Source organism: Pongo abelii, chromosome 15 (assembly GCF_028885655.2).
Source record: "Pongo abelii isolate AG06213 chromosome 15, NHGRI_mPonAbe1-v2.0_pri, whole genome shotgun sequence".
In the NCBI taxonomy this organism is placed as follows: Eukaryota; Metazoa; Chordata; class Mammalia; order Primates; family Hominidae; genus Pongo; species Pongo abelii.
In genome coordinates this window covers 48782580-48797115 of record NC_072000.2, presented here as the reverse complement: position 1 = coordinate 48797115, position 14536 = coordinate 48782580, and the positions used below count along the sequence as shown (strand labels likewise).

At 39.2% G+C, this 14536-nt stretch overlaps 1 long non-coding RNA gene across 1 annotated transcript in view; it reads left to right on the top strand.

Moving 5' to 3' along the window:
- Nucleotides 1–14536, top strand: part of LOC134760079 (uncharacterized) — a 115670-nt gene that overhangs the window by 32299 nt on the left and 68835 nt on the right. Inside the window, exon 2 of the long non-coding RNA XR_010136972.1 lies at nucleotides 2421–2511. This is a non-coding gene — a long non-coding RNA (uncharacterized LOC134760079). The remainder of the gene's footprint in view (nucleotides 1–2420; nucleotides 2512–14536) is intronic.

Here is a 14536-nt window from a genome sequence, read left to right as displayed (position 1 = left end):
CAGTAAAATAAATCAACTTTACTTTCACAATCTTAGCAAATTCATGCCTAACATGTCATCTTTTACCATGGAAACTTTTTTCTCACGCTTGTTGTGCTCCCCATTCTGCAGTTTGGTGGTGGCTGAGAGGTTATGTAAGCAGAAAGACAGCAATGTCAAGGTTAAGTAGAGTATAAGAAGGTAGAAAATGCCTAGAAGAAGCTGACTCTGGGATGTGTTTGGTGTTGCATGACTAACTACCATGGTATCTTGCATGCCTTTTAACAGTTGGGGAGTTTCTGACTAACTGTGTGTGTGTGTGTATGTGTGTGTGTGTGTGTGTGTTTTAATCACTTCATTGGACTACAATAGCACATTGAAAAAAATATGGCACTATAAAAATATAATATTTTTCCAATATACCATATAAAGGAATCGGAAGACATAGGTGAAGGTGATTGTTAACATGCCCTTGGGCCAAAAAGGAATGAGTTAATTGACTCTTAATCAGAAGTAAAATAGTTTAATTAAAACTACAACTGACTGACTGACTGGATCTGCTTCTGCCCTGCGGTAGTGGCACGCATTTTCCCATGTTAGACTTTAAAGAACAGGTTTATCTACTATCAACGTTAGTTTATTAGCTCTGTGGTTCTTTGTCTCCCAGATCTTTGATTAAGTATGACTCTCACTCATCCTTGTGCTGGCGGTATTTTGAAAAAAGTAAAAAAAGCGGTAATTTCATATCAGATAGTGACTTGGGAGCTAAGAATTGAGTGAGTTAGGAAATCGAGTACAAGGCAATTATGAGATGATGAGCCCCCAGGAGTTCTCAGGAATCCTAGGAGGCAGTAGCTTTTCCCGTGGACCTGGGATAAGAGTTGAAAACAGTGCTTATACATTTCAGAGATCAGAGTTACCTCAAATGACATCCAGTTGACACTCTCTTTCCTTCTGTGTCCCTAAACCTTCTGTCACTTCTGACACAAGAGTTAGTATAGGTGAGTGGAGCCCAAAGCTCAGACCATAGGGAGGGTCAGGGGCTTTCAGCCTCTGGCAATTAATACCAGTATTTAGATGCAGTCTTTTCTGGGGGGCTGATCAGGAGGTCTGGTTGTAGTATTATATATAACATTGTTTCAGGTTAAAATGAAGTGCTATTAATGGTCATTTTTACAAACAGTGTTTTAAAGTGCAAATGATTCATAATTTGACTAATCTATCTACTTGTTATTGAGTAAACTTCATTGTCTCTGTAAAACTTCTGGACCATCTTTTGCTATTCGAGTCATTAATGGTGGCTCTTGCTTTCCCAGTAAACTTTTCTTTTTATTGTTCCCATTCCCAATTTCTTTTTATCCATTTATAGCTTATTATTATTATTATTATTTTATTTAGGTGGAGTCTCACTCTGTTGCCCAGGCAGGCTGGAGTGCAATGGCACGATCTCGGCTCACTGCAACCTCCACCTTCAGGGTTCAAGTGATTATCCTGACTCAGCCTCCCAAGTAGCTAGGATTACAGGCGCCTGCCACCGTGCCCAGCTATTTTTTGTATTTTTAGAAGAAACGGGGTTTCACCGTGTTGGCCAGGCTGGTCTCGAACTCCTGAACTCGGGTGATCCACCCGCCTCTGCCTCCTAAAGTGCTGGGATTACAGGCGTGAGCCACCGCATCCGGCCTATAGCTTGATCTTTAAACTGCTGCAAGCTCCATAGTTAATTCATTTACTCTCATATTTCAGATTTCTGGGAAAATGCATATATTTTACTTCAAAACATCCTTACCTTAATATTTGACTTAGGAGCTATTTTTATTGCCTGTTGAGGTGGGAGTTCTTTGAAAATATTAATCTAGAATTTCATGTTTTCCGTTTTGCCTGAATTGTGCTTGGGTTTATTTTAGATTTTCAGTTTGGTTTTAGCTAGAGCTGCATGTCATAGGCTTGTCTCTAGAGGGCAGTACAGTACCACCAAAGAAACACATGGCTTTTTCCGCTAGTAACGCACAATTGGTGTTTCTGTTTCTATAAAGATGACCTTCATTTGCCAATGATAATGTCTTCTCTTTTCATTATTTCCCCTTTTGACCCACTCTTGAGACATTTGATCACTAATTATATCTGGCATCAAAGTGAAGTTTGTAAAACATCAAAGTAGCTACACGGTGCTGGATCAGGTCCTGGGTATTACAAAATCTTAGCAGCCATTACATTTTGTGTTTTTATGATAACAATGAAGGCAGCCTAGAATATTAAGAATTCCTGGTCTTGGACCGACACATTATTGGGGCACCTAGTATAGAAACTGAGTTCTGAATAGCACTTTAAATTAACACCATACGTCTAAATATTAACAATCCCCAGATAGCATTTATTGTTACTTCTCAATTAATACAGATCATTTTACCCTGAGCATTACGATGTTTTGCCATTATTGGCAGGTTCAAGAAGATGCTAGGAACTTGCCATCCGTTTCCTCTGTCAAGCCGTTTAAACCTCCTGAAACGCACCTGTGACCCTTTGCTTCTGTTGGTGAGTTGCACTCCCTTATGAGATAGTTAACTTTGCTCCTTTCTGTGACTTCAGCCTGCACCCTTAACACTAGACAGGCTCTTTGAAAATGTATTACCTGGGCCTTGAGGGGGACAAGAAGTGTGAATTTGTATTCTCAGTGCAAATCCTTCATCACCAGCGAACAGTCAACCCAAAGTCTCTCCAGCAAGGCTTTATTGGTGTTATCAGGGTGACTGATGGACTGAATGCTCAAAAGGCTTTGGATTGTCATCTGAATTGGTGCATTCCTTTGCATTCCCACTGCCACCGTCCTAGTTTAGGCAGCGATGATTGCGCATGCCTCCTAGATACTTTCCTTCTTGCCTTTGGCTCTTGCACAGCCTGGTGTTTCTTTATAATTTGTGATTCTTCAGTGCTTCATCACTGCCAAATTAACAGTTCAAATTCTCTAGATACCACTTATGACATAGTCCTAAAAAATTTTCATAGTGCCCTAATAATATATCAATGCATGACAAGGAATCTAGGCTGCCTTAATTGCTATTATTGTAAAAATGGCAAGTTCTTTGAGGAATATTGTATTCCTAAAAAAGCTGGACTATTCAGTATTCTCTGAAAAAATGTTATGTTTTTTAGTCTCTGTGCTTTTATTCATTGTTTCTTGTCTCTGGTATATGTGTTCCCCCACCTCCATTTTATACTATTGAGATCTTACCAATTCTTCAGAATTTGGCTGAAAATTTAACCCTTCCTAATAAATAATCACTCCACACTGGAAGTAACCTTCCCTTTCTTTTTTTTTTTTCTTTTTTGAGATGGAATCTCAAATCTTGCTCCATCACCCAGGCTGGAGTGCAGTGGCATGATCTCAGCTCACTGCAACCTCCACCTCTCGGGTTCAAGCAATTCTCCTATCTCAGCCTCCAGAGTAGCTGGGACTACAGGTGCCTGCCACCACGCCCAGCTAATTTTTGTATTTTTAGTGGAGACAGGGTTTTACCTTGTAGGTCAGCTGGTCTCGAACTCCTGACCTCAGGTGATCCACTGCCCTTGGCCTCCCAAAGTGCTGGGATTACAGGAGTGAGCCACCGTGCCTGGCCCAACCTTCCCTTTCTTTATCATTGGAAATGCTTTTTTTTTTTTTTTCCCACATTTATGGCATTTTTATTACAGTCATTTGTTCACATGTCGTATCTTCCCTGCTGGATTGTAGGCTTTTTAAAAGATAAGGATTTTTATCATATTCATTTTTTTATTTCTGTCAATACCAGGTGCATAATAGACCAGCAGTACATTTGGAGACATAATGCTTATTAATGTATACATATAGTCCCATTTTTGTAAAAGTATAATATATTACACAACAGATATTAACTAAGACTTTTCTGTTGTCATGGAATTCTGACTAAGTCATCAAAGCTGAGGACAATGGACAATAAGTACACACTAATTTTCAAAAGAGGTGTAAGCACGTCCCAGAGGACTTGCTATGATATAGTGGGCCAAAGTAGCCCAGTATCTACCATCATCAGCTGCTTATGTCAAGCCTGGACATTCATTACAGAGGATGCATAGGTGCACAGGTGCGGCGCATGAGAATTTTACAAGAGAACTGCATACCTGTGCCCAGAACTTCGGGTCGAATGTAAGGAAGATCAAAACTTTTGACTGCCTCTTGCTTGGAAAATCTTCGCTTTGGGAGGCTGTTTGTGAGAGGGCAGCAGTCAGGATGGGTGGGAGAAAAGATTTGTAAATTCCATGAGCCACATAGCCACTGAGGAGGGTGTTAAGGGTCTTGAAAATGTCTTACCCAAGAGGGCTACTTGCCCTAGGGAGGGCCTACAGCAAACAGGGGTTGTGGGTGAACTGTCAGGTGGCAGATACTGGTGGGGAGTTCTTGTGTCCTAGAAAGTATTTTTAGTATCAGGGTACAGGTGGAGTTGCCCATAGAGGTGGGAAAGTGTTTCTAAAACAGGCTGAAAATAATGCTCTTCACCCCAAGAGAGAACTGGAATTTGATCGTCTCCCATGACAGTGGGTGCTTGACACAAGGGCATCAACTAAGTAAAAAGGCCGTTTCTTCTTATCCCTCCTGCTTTTTGGATCCAATCCCCTTGTCAGAGCCAGAAGAAGTAGGAGGAGGTGGAACAAGGCATGTGAAAGAAGAGCCACATTCTCCTCCCTCCAGTTCCACACTGTCACAGGACTTTAATCCTTGCATAAGCTCTGAGATAGGGGAAAGGATAAAATGTTCTTATAGCCAAAAAGTGACTGGCAAAACATGGGATCCACTCAGGGCATACCAAAGGAGGTGAAAAGAGAGCTACCAGAACCAGTTTGAAGGCGGTGGTATGGAAAAAAAAAAAAAAAAAGAAAGCTCTTCCCTAATTATATGCTACCATGTTTATCCCTTTAAATAAAATCTTATATACATTTATCTATTGATCGATCAATCACTATTTATTAATCACAGGATTACATGTAATTTAAAATTTTATACTTGTTTATGTAAGTTTTCTAAAATGGATATGTACTGTATAAAAATACTTATAAACATAATTTGGTTTTTAATAGAAAATTTGAAAAATAGAAGAGTTCTAGAAGAAAATAAAAATTGCTCACAAATTCCCATCCATATGCAACTACTATTGATATTTTAGTATTTTTACTTATATTTTGTGTTCATATGGCTATTTTCAAAACACAATTGCAATAATATTATCAATACAATTTTGTGTCCTGCTTGTTTAAAGTGGCAGTCTTCCATGAGGTTTAAATATCTTGAAAAATATGGAATAGAAATTATGGATAAAATAAAATGCATTTAATCAATCACCATTGCTGAACATTTCAATTAGTTCCAACTTGTGATATGGATAGTCCCATGTAATAAATTTTTGTATGTTTTATGTGCCTTTCTAATGATTTCCCTTGTCTAATCCCTTTTATATTTTCTTCCTTTGTTGGACATGTATTATGTGCCAATTACTAAATAAGAGGCTGGAATATAACTGTTAAGAAGTAGCCCCGGCTCTCGAGATCTCACAGTGTAATGGGGAGAGAAATACCTAAAAGAAAATTTGATGGCATTTTGTATACATGATCATATGATATATAAGATTATATGTATCCTGTTCATAGCAATATGAACAGGTTATTATAGGGAAACAGGAAGCATTTCTAACCCAACTTGGGAGGGCATGGGGGATCCGTGGGCAAGTGGTAAGGCAAAGAGTATACATGGTGAATAGAAGAGGAGGAGAGAGAGGGTGAGTACTGGCAGGGAGGTAAGAGACAACATTGTCTGGGGTGTGGAGATGGGAAAGAGGAGGATAATAAAAACCTCACACTTAAATAGGAATTATAATAGGCCCACTTTATAGGGCTATTATGAGGATGTGAGGATTAGATGAGATTATATGAATTGTCCAGCAAAATACCTAGCACTTGGTACTGAAATTTAGCTATTATTTTCACTGTCATCCACATTGCAATTTTCCCCATTCTTTGTTTATATGTTAATAGAATTAGGCCTAGCTCTCTCTCAGACCATTGTATTAGTCAGGGTTCTCCAAAGAAACAGAACCAATAGGATATATATATGTTATACAGGATATATATATTGGTTATACAGGATATACATATTGGTTATACAGGATATATATATCCTATTGGTTCTGTTTCTTTGGAGAACTCTAAAATTTTATTACATTTAATTAATTAATTAATTAATTGAAACAGAGTCATGCTCTGTTGCCCAGGCTGGAGTGCAGTGGCACTATCTCAGCTCACTTCAACCTTCATCTACCAGGTTCAAGTGATTCTCCTGCCTCAGCCTCCCGAGAAGCTGGGACTACAGGTGCCCACCACCATACCTGGCTAATTTTTTGTACTTTTAATAGAGGTGGGGTTTTACCATATTGGCCAGGCTGGTCTTAAACTCCTGACCTCAGGTGATCTGCCCACCTTGGCCTCTGAAAGTGCTGGGATTACAGGCATGAGCCACTGCGCCCGGCTTGAATTTTATTTTTTATTACGGGATTGGCTGATGCTCAGGAAATTATGAAGGCCAAGTAGTCCCATGATATGCTGTCTGAAAATTCCCAGTTAGAGTCTGAAGGCCTGAGAATGGGGGTGGGAGGCTAGAGATGGAGGGAATGGGAGGCCGCACTGGTGTTAGATATGGATGGAGTCCAAAGGCCTGAGAACCAGGAGATCTTTTGCTTGAGGGCAAGAAAAGATGGATGTTCCTGGTCAAGAGGAGAGAGAGACAGAGAAAGAGAGAGACAGAATTTGCCCTTCCTCTGCCTTTTTGTTCTATTTAGGCCCTCAGTGGATTGGATAATGCCCACCCACATTTTTGAGGGGGGATCTTTACTCCATCTACTGATTCAAATGCTAATCTCTTCTGGAAACAGCCTCACAGACATACCCAGAAATATTGTTTTGCCAGCTACCTGGGCATCCCTTAGCCCAGTCAAGTTGACATATTAAAGTAACCATCATAACCATTTCTTGGATGGCCACATGGAAACCCCTACTATTACAGAAAAGCCAACACTCTCATAGCTTGTCCTACATGCTAGGCACTCTTCTAAATGTTTTACATGCACTGAGAGTTTAGTCAGGCAGCCTGGTTTCACGCCCCAACAGGATGTTTTAGGTCCTTGCCACACATTCTTGCTATCTCTTTTCAATCCGGGAGATAAAACTGTCTACTTGTCTTCTTCTAGATTCCTCAATATTTTAAGCATTTTCTAATGGGATGGCTGCAATCCAGGATATTAGAACTTCTTGTAATTTTATTATTGTTAAACAGTTTGTAAGAGGAGAGACACCAGGTAACTGGTTTTATTAATCCAAAATTTGGACCCTTCTTCCCATCCTCTGAGTTTATTTTAGGGATCAATAATTTGTACTACTAAAAATAAGTTCCAAAGATATTCTGAGATTTAGGACAGGTTTATTGGAATGGAATTATGAGCAAAACCTGTGCCACCAGTATTTAACTCAGGGGTAAACTCCAGTAGTAGTTATATATCTAGAATAGTGCTTCTTTTTTTTCTTTTTTTTTTTTTTGAGACACACTTTTGCTCCTGTTGCCCAGGCTGGAGTGCAATAGCATGATCTTGGCTCACTGCAACCTCCGCCTCCTGGGTTCAAGCGATTCTCCTGCCTCAGCCTCCCAAGTAGCTGAGATTTCAGGCACCCACCACCATGCCCAGCTAATTTTTGTATTTTTAGTAGAGACGGGGTTTCACCATGTTGGCCAGGCTGGTCTCAAACTCCTGACCTCAGGTGATCCACCCACCTTGGCCTCTCAAAGTGCTGGGATTACAGGTGTTAGCCACTGTGCCTGGCCGAAAATAGTGTTTCAAATATGAATAGCCTGTTTTTATATTTGTAGTATATGTACCCTAAGTTTTCCCATTCAAATGCTATTTGCAAGGCTAAATTTGAAACATGATTTGAAGAATGGAATGATTCATCTTTTAAAAGGGCACTGAAACAACTCACTCTTTTTATAAGGACCCATTTTTAAAAATTCATGTGAAAGATAAAATGTAAGTGCAAGACTTCTTGATAAGCTACTTGTTATCTTCTGAGGATTACTTCTCTAATACTGGCCATCTTCATTCTCCTAGCTTTAATGTTCAAACTAGCATAAAACTGAACTTAGAAAGATATCTTTATGTTAAAGCCTTATATCGATACTTTATCCCAGAGTTTCCCAAACTGTCCAGTTATTAGAAATACTTGAAGCACTTGTCAAAAATAGAGCCCATCCCTTCTCATTCATATTAGCCAGAAAATGACGTCTGGGAAACTATATTTTCCACCCAGTGTCCAGGTGACTTATATCATTAGGCAATTTTGAGAAACTTCTCAATACCAATGATTCTTATATCAAGTATACCTGAGAAACTTATTAAACATATGTGTTTCTGGGTTCCATCCCCACTCAGATTTTAAGATATAAGTGGTCCCTTAACCACCTCAGGAAAAGCAGTGACTCAGGAGAGTCATCATCAAGGCTCTCGGTCAGCAGAATGGGTCAGTGAGTGAGGTCTGTGACCTCAGAGGATAGCATATTGAGCTTGGAAATCCTGGTGGGAAGGCAATACTGAAAGGATGGAATGGGAAAAAGCCTCAAGTCAGGAATCATGGCATATAGATCAATTATGCCACTAGAATAAGTCTCGGGACTTGAGAACAAAAATCTGACTTTAAAATGAAAGCCATCTGAGCCAAGATGCAATTTATATGCCTGTTGAAAAGGTGGACTTTTGTGTGTCTGGATTTGCAGGGTGAACAACAGGATTATGCAACTCTTCAGCAAATGAAAACCTGTAATTGCAAGTTTAGTGGTAAGAAACAGGTTGAAGATAGAAGTAGGGAACTATAGTCACCAGTAGTTTCTGATAACCTAGACTCCCTTAGTTCTAAATTATCTTCCTTTATAGCATTTCCTCAACAAGGGGTTTTTGGATCGTTTCTATAAGTAACATGGGCAATGGGGGTGGGAGGTTGTTTGTTATAAATGCAGGTTTCTGGGCCCTACCTTAGATTTATGGATTAAAAATGTATAGGAGTGAGACCAGGGAATAGCATTTTAAATAAGCTCTCTCTCTCTCTTTTTTATTTTTGAGTTGGAATCTCACTCTGTTGCCCAGGCTGGAGTGCAGTGGTACCATCTCAGCTCAGTGCAACCTCTGTCTCCTGGGTTCAAGTGATTCTCCTGCCTCAGCCTCCTGAGTAGCCAGGATTACAGGCATGCGGCACCACACCCAGCTAAGTTTTGTATTCTTAATAGAGATGGGGTTTCACCATTTTGGCCAGGCTGGTCTCAAACTCCTGACCTCAAATGATCTGCTTGCCTTGGCCTCCCAAAGTGCTGGGATTACAGGCATGAGCCACCATTCCCAGGCTTTAAATAAGCTCTTAATGACCCTTATACATACTGAAGTTTAAAACTCATGACCTTATTAGAGGCTCCTGAATCCTGAAATATGTCTAGACAGGTTAACACATTAAACAGATTATCAGACAGTAAATGAATTAGCTCTCTTGAGGATAAAGCAGCTGAGATAAGAATTTGATTGGGGGAGGAGGAGTAGGAGTAGGAAAAAAGTGAAAAGTAAAGGCATAGAAACTTTCCTGATGGGGAATACCCAAGTGTGATTTTACATTTATATGGAGGATAAGCATCCAGAGGGATAGAAAAATTGAGGGCTTTGTTCCAGCAGCACTTTCAACACAGAAACATACTGGAATGATTGGGACAGATCCGCAGGCTGTTTCTGAAGTAAAGTGAAGAAATGTGGTAGGAAGTGTATCTATCAATGCTCTCTCTGAAAACTTAGGGATGTATTTCAGTGTGTCTTATAACTGTTATAGCTCTATTTTGATTAATTTAAAGACCTCTGGAAACTACTATGCTTGCAGGCTTCACCAATGTGGACACACCTTCAGAAGGAGTCATGATATGGTTTGCCTGTGTCCCCACCCAAATCTCATCTTGAATTGTAACTCCACACCAGCAGGGGGAAATGTTTTTCTAAAGCCAGAATAGTTCTTGCCTTTTGCCTTCTAGAAAGGGAAGTCATCAACCATATATACAAATACACACACACACACACACACACCTATATATATATAGAGAGAGAGATGTATATAATATATCTCATGTACTTTTTAATATGTATGTGTGCTCTTATTTGTTTCCTCCCCTAGAATTATGGAGTTACTGTCAAAGCTAGAAATGTGAAATATTTGTGTCAAAAATCTTATCACAGCAACTCTTCCTTTAAGATTTTCAGAGAATTGAATATATTTTATAGATATTTCCAGACATAGAACACAAATACTGCTGTCAAGAAAATTTCCTCTAAGAATGATGCAGAAAAGAAGTTACTGTCAGAAAAACAATGAATTTTTCAATGATAATAATTTCTGTAATACATTCCTGAGAGCATAGGAATAACACTACATAAATATTCTTATTCAAACAAGTTGAGAAGACATGCATAAACTGTATTTATAGGTTTAAAAATTACACTACATGAAGTCCTAAATATATTCCTTTTGATTTTTTAAATCCATGGATTCTCACTGCTACAAAGAAAGAATAAAATGACAAATGGAAGATGCAAAGACACACAACCAGGGACTTTTAGAAGAAACTCAAATGTACTATATCATCACAAAATGTTTTTAAATATGAGAGAAATTATGATTCTCCTTATACCAATAACTTGTTTATCTGGTCTCAATAGCACAAGAGCCAGAAAACAAATTCTCACAGGGGAAAAAAATTGTAAGCCACTGTATAAGAAGACACTAAAAACAAGTGATGTTCTTATTTAGAAGATGGAGCCCGAGAAATGATTATTCCAATTTAGAGTAAAACATACGTATTAAATACATAAAATATAATAAGTATAGTTATGCAAAAAACTGGTTGTGATAACCAGCCTTCCAAGATTACCCCCATAATCATTGCCTCCTGGTCCTTCTCATTTCCATGACCTTAGGTAGTCTTCTTCCACGTTGAATCATGGCTAGCTTGTGTGATAAAAAGAATACTGTAGAAATAAAAGATAATGCCATTTCTGCCTTGTTCTGTCTCAGATTACTAGCTATGGGGGATGTCATTTTCCATGTCACAAGGTTATTGTTGAAAGTCCCAAGTGAGAAGGAATTAAGGCCCACCATGTGTTGTCAAGACCAACTTGCCAGCAGGTGAGCAAGCTACTTTGGAAGCAAATCCTTCAGCCTCCATCAAGCTTTTTGATGACTGTAGCCCTGGCTTACATTTTGATTGCAACCTCATGAGAGACCCAAAGATAGAATCACCTAGCCAAACTGCTTTGGAATTTCTGACCCACAGAAACTGTAAGATAATAAGTGTTTATTGTTTAAAGTGACAAAGTTTTGGAGTCATTTATCACACAGCAATAGATAACTAATGCAATGACCTCCTCAACCTGATAGGTAGATGTCCTGACATAAGACATTTGTATCTTATTGAGATTGGAAGGCATATATCCTTTGCTTTCCAAGTTAATAAACTCAATTTTATCAAGTCACCCAGAAGTGATGAGTCTCTAGGAGGTCAATCATTCCCACTAGATGTCAAACTCACAACAGCATTGCTCTTAACCCAAAAAGTCAATTTGTTAATTTACAATGAGAAGTAGACCTGCCATTGCTCAGAATATTAAGACTTTCAAGAGACTAAGTCAAAATCCAACCATAGTTTCATGAGAGTAGAATTAGATGGCATATCACTGGATATTCTTTTTTTTTTTCAATCAAGCTTTTAATGAAAAGATCATAAAATAACAGTTTCTCATCGCTGTGCATTAAGACTGCACACTTCTGAATGGATAGATCAGTCGTTGGTGAATTGCTTTTCTGTGACACTGGGCAGCTGTGTAGCTGCAGCTCTGACCTGAATTTATACAAACTCTCAAGGGACATGAACTCAATGTGACAAGTGACAGCGGCGGTGGCCAGTACAGGAGTGCTATCCCAGTGTCCCTCCCCCTTTCTGGGAAGGGCATAAAACAAAACATGATCCCTCTTCCAGTTCCAATGAAACAAAACAGCTATAACTCCATCCCTCCCCGCTCCCCTTCGAGGTATTTGCTAGAAATGAGCCAGTGCCCAACCTGGGCCCCGCCGGGGTGGGGGAGGGCAGAGGGAAGCTAGTGATGGGTGGGGTAGAGAGGCTCCCCTCAGCACTTGGCCCCACGGGGCCCGCCAAGTGGAGGTTGGGAGCCCTGGGGATCCTCCCTACCCCAGTGAGGTCTGTTATGCAGCATTTTTGAGGTCAATAAATTACAGCAATAAATAGCAAGGTGAGGTAGGGGGAGGGGGTCCTGGTAGAAAGTTAAAGCGGGGTGACTGAAGCCGGGGCATCCTAGGAAGGGGGTCCTGGGCAGCCTCAGTTCCCACCGCTCATGCCCACCCCCACCCCGGCATGGAATGTCAGACTGAGGCTCCAGTTAGGTCCCTCCCCAGCCCCTCACTCCTGGCATCTGATTCACAGGTTCAGTAACATCTGCCCCAACGGAGTTCTGGGAAATAGGAATGCGATCACTGGATATTCTTACAGAATATGTCCACAAAACAATGGCAGCTGAATTTAAAATTCTTTCTCCTTTCTAGGAATATTTCTGCCAAAAGAACTAGTCACTAGAATAAGAGCACCTTCTTGTTAGGCCATGCTACATAGACTGAAAAATTCTTTGCCATTCAAATCCTCTGTTGCAATATTTATGGTATCAACAAAAGTTTCAGTCATTAAAATTTTATCTCAAGCCAAATGTTGCAGTTAATCAGCGTGCAATTTAATTTACAAATTCTTCCCTGTGAGATATTAGGTCAAATCCTTATATGTCACCTATTTGCCAAATCTTATGGTAATAACCTCACAAATAATTGATTCTACATGTTTATATTAATTTCTTCAACTTTAAAGAGGAACATTCTTACTGACACAAAATTCTGTAACTATAAGCTTTCAGGATATTTCAAACTTCTGCAGACTCCCTGGTAATCACTGACTTCATCAAATTGTAACAAGAGTATCTAGAGGCCCCACTTTTAAGAGAGACACAAGGAAGTGATGCTTTCTGTGGCTAGTGACTTGTATGAGTCCATTTTCACACTGCTGATAGGCATACCTGAGATTGGGCAATTTACAAAAGACAGAGGTTTAATGGACTTACAGTTCCACATGGTATAATTGTTAAGTATACAGAAAAATTAAAATGTCAAATTATTGACATGAATTTCACCATTCTCTATATTGTATAGTACCAATATATATTTATAATATATAATTATAAATGCAAATATAATGGCATTTAACTCATATGGAATCAGCAACATTTTATAGGTCATACCTGCATATATATTTCATTCTTAACAGAACAGTAAGAAAAAATGGCATAAAACTAACTTTTATTTCACTTCTTTATATGCACATATTCTACCAATACTCTCTACTTCAGCTTACTGATGTGTAAGGAAAGACTGAAATGAAAAGGAACTGTGGGTTGCTTTCTCTTTCTCTTTTTTTCTAAGTCATCATTTTCAGCGGTAGTGGTACTGGGAAGTGACATGAATAAAAAAGGATGTAATAGGGTTCCTTGGTCATTTGTGTTTCTTAGAACACCATTACCCTTTTCTGCTTTCCAAGCAAGTTTTGGTTCAAAGGAAAGGCATAAACTCTCCAATCTGTCAGTGACATCACTTACTCAGTTTTAGATGTGAAGTATGGAACATGAACACAGAATTGTGGTGGATCCACTATGCATTGTATTTTAGTAAGACTCAAAGTGAAAGAAGCATGTTATGGAAGCTATGAAGACTATATGCAAATGAGGTGGCAAGTTATGTCTGGCATGTGCAGAGTATATAGCAAATACTCTGCAATATGCATGCTCTATTGTCTTATGGGAATTCACTTATAAAACACACACTCAAATTCAAGATTCTTAACAGCAGAGCTTTTAACCAAGTTCAGGACCCTTTTGAGCGCAGAGCTTTATGTGATTGCACTTGTCACCTGCCCATGAAGCTGGCCCTGTGCTTGCTTTATAACATTGTAAATCTCCTAGCAGAGGACACAATAGGTGACTTAAAATGCCCTTCCATTTTCTTATAGAAAACATTAGATTCCTTCAGAGTAGACATACATGAGGAAAGAACTCTGAATCTTGAGGCCCAAGGAGTGATGAAAACTATTCACACTGACTTTTACTAAGAGAAGAAATTACAACTTTTCAGGTTCTTTAGAAACCACTTTAAATCTTTTTGTACTTTGTTCTGATGTAGTCACCATGACTGTTTTGGTGAGCAGATGAAATAAGAGGATAGATGTTTGGTGTGGTTTTCAGGGCCTTATAAAGCTTCCTCTCCCCCTCAGATGTCTCTCCATTATTTACTTGCCACAGTGCTTCCAAGTTCACCATTAGAAATTTATTTATTTGGGTGAAAGTGCTGTCCTGTTTTAAAACACTGCAAATAAAAC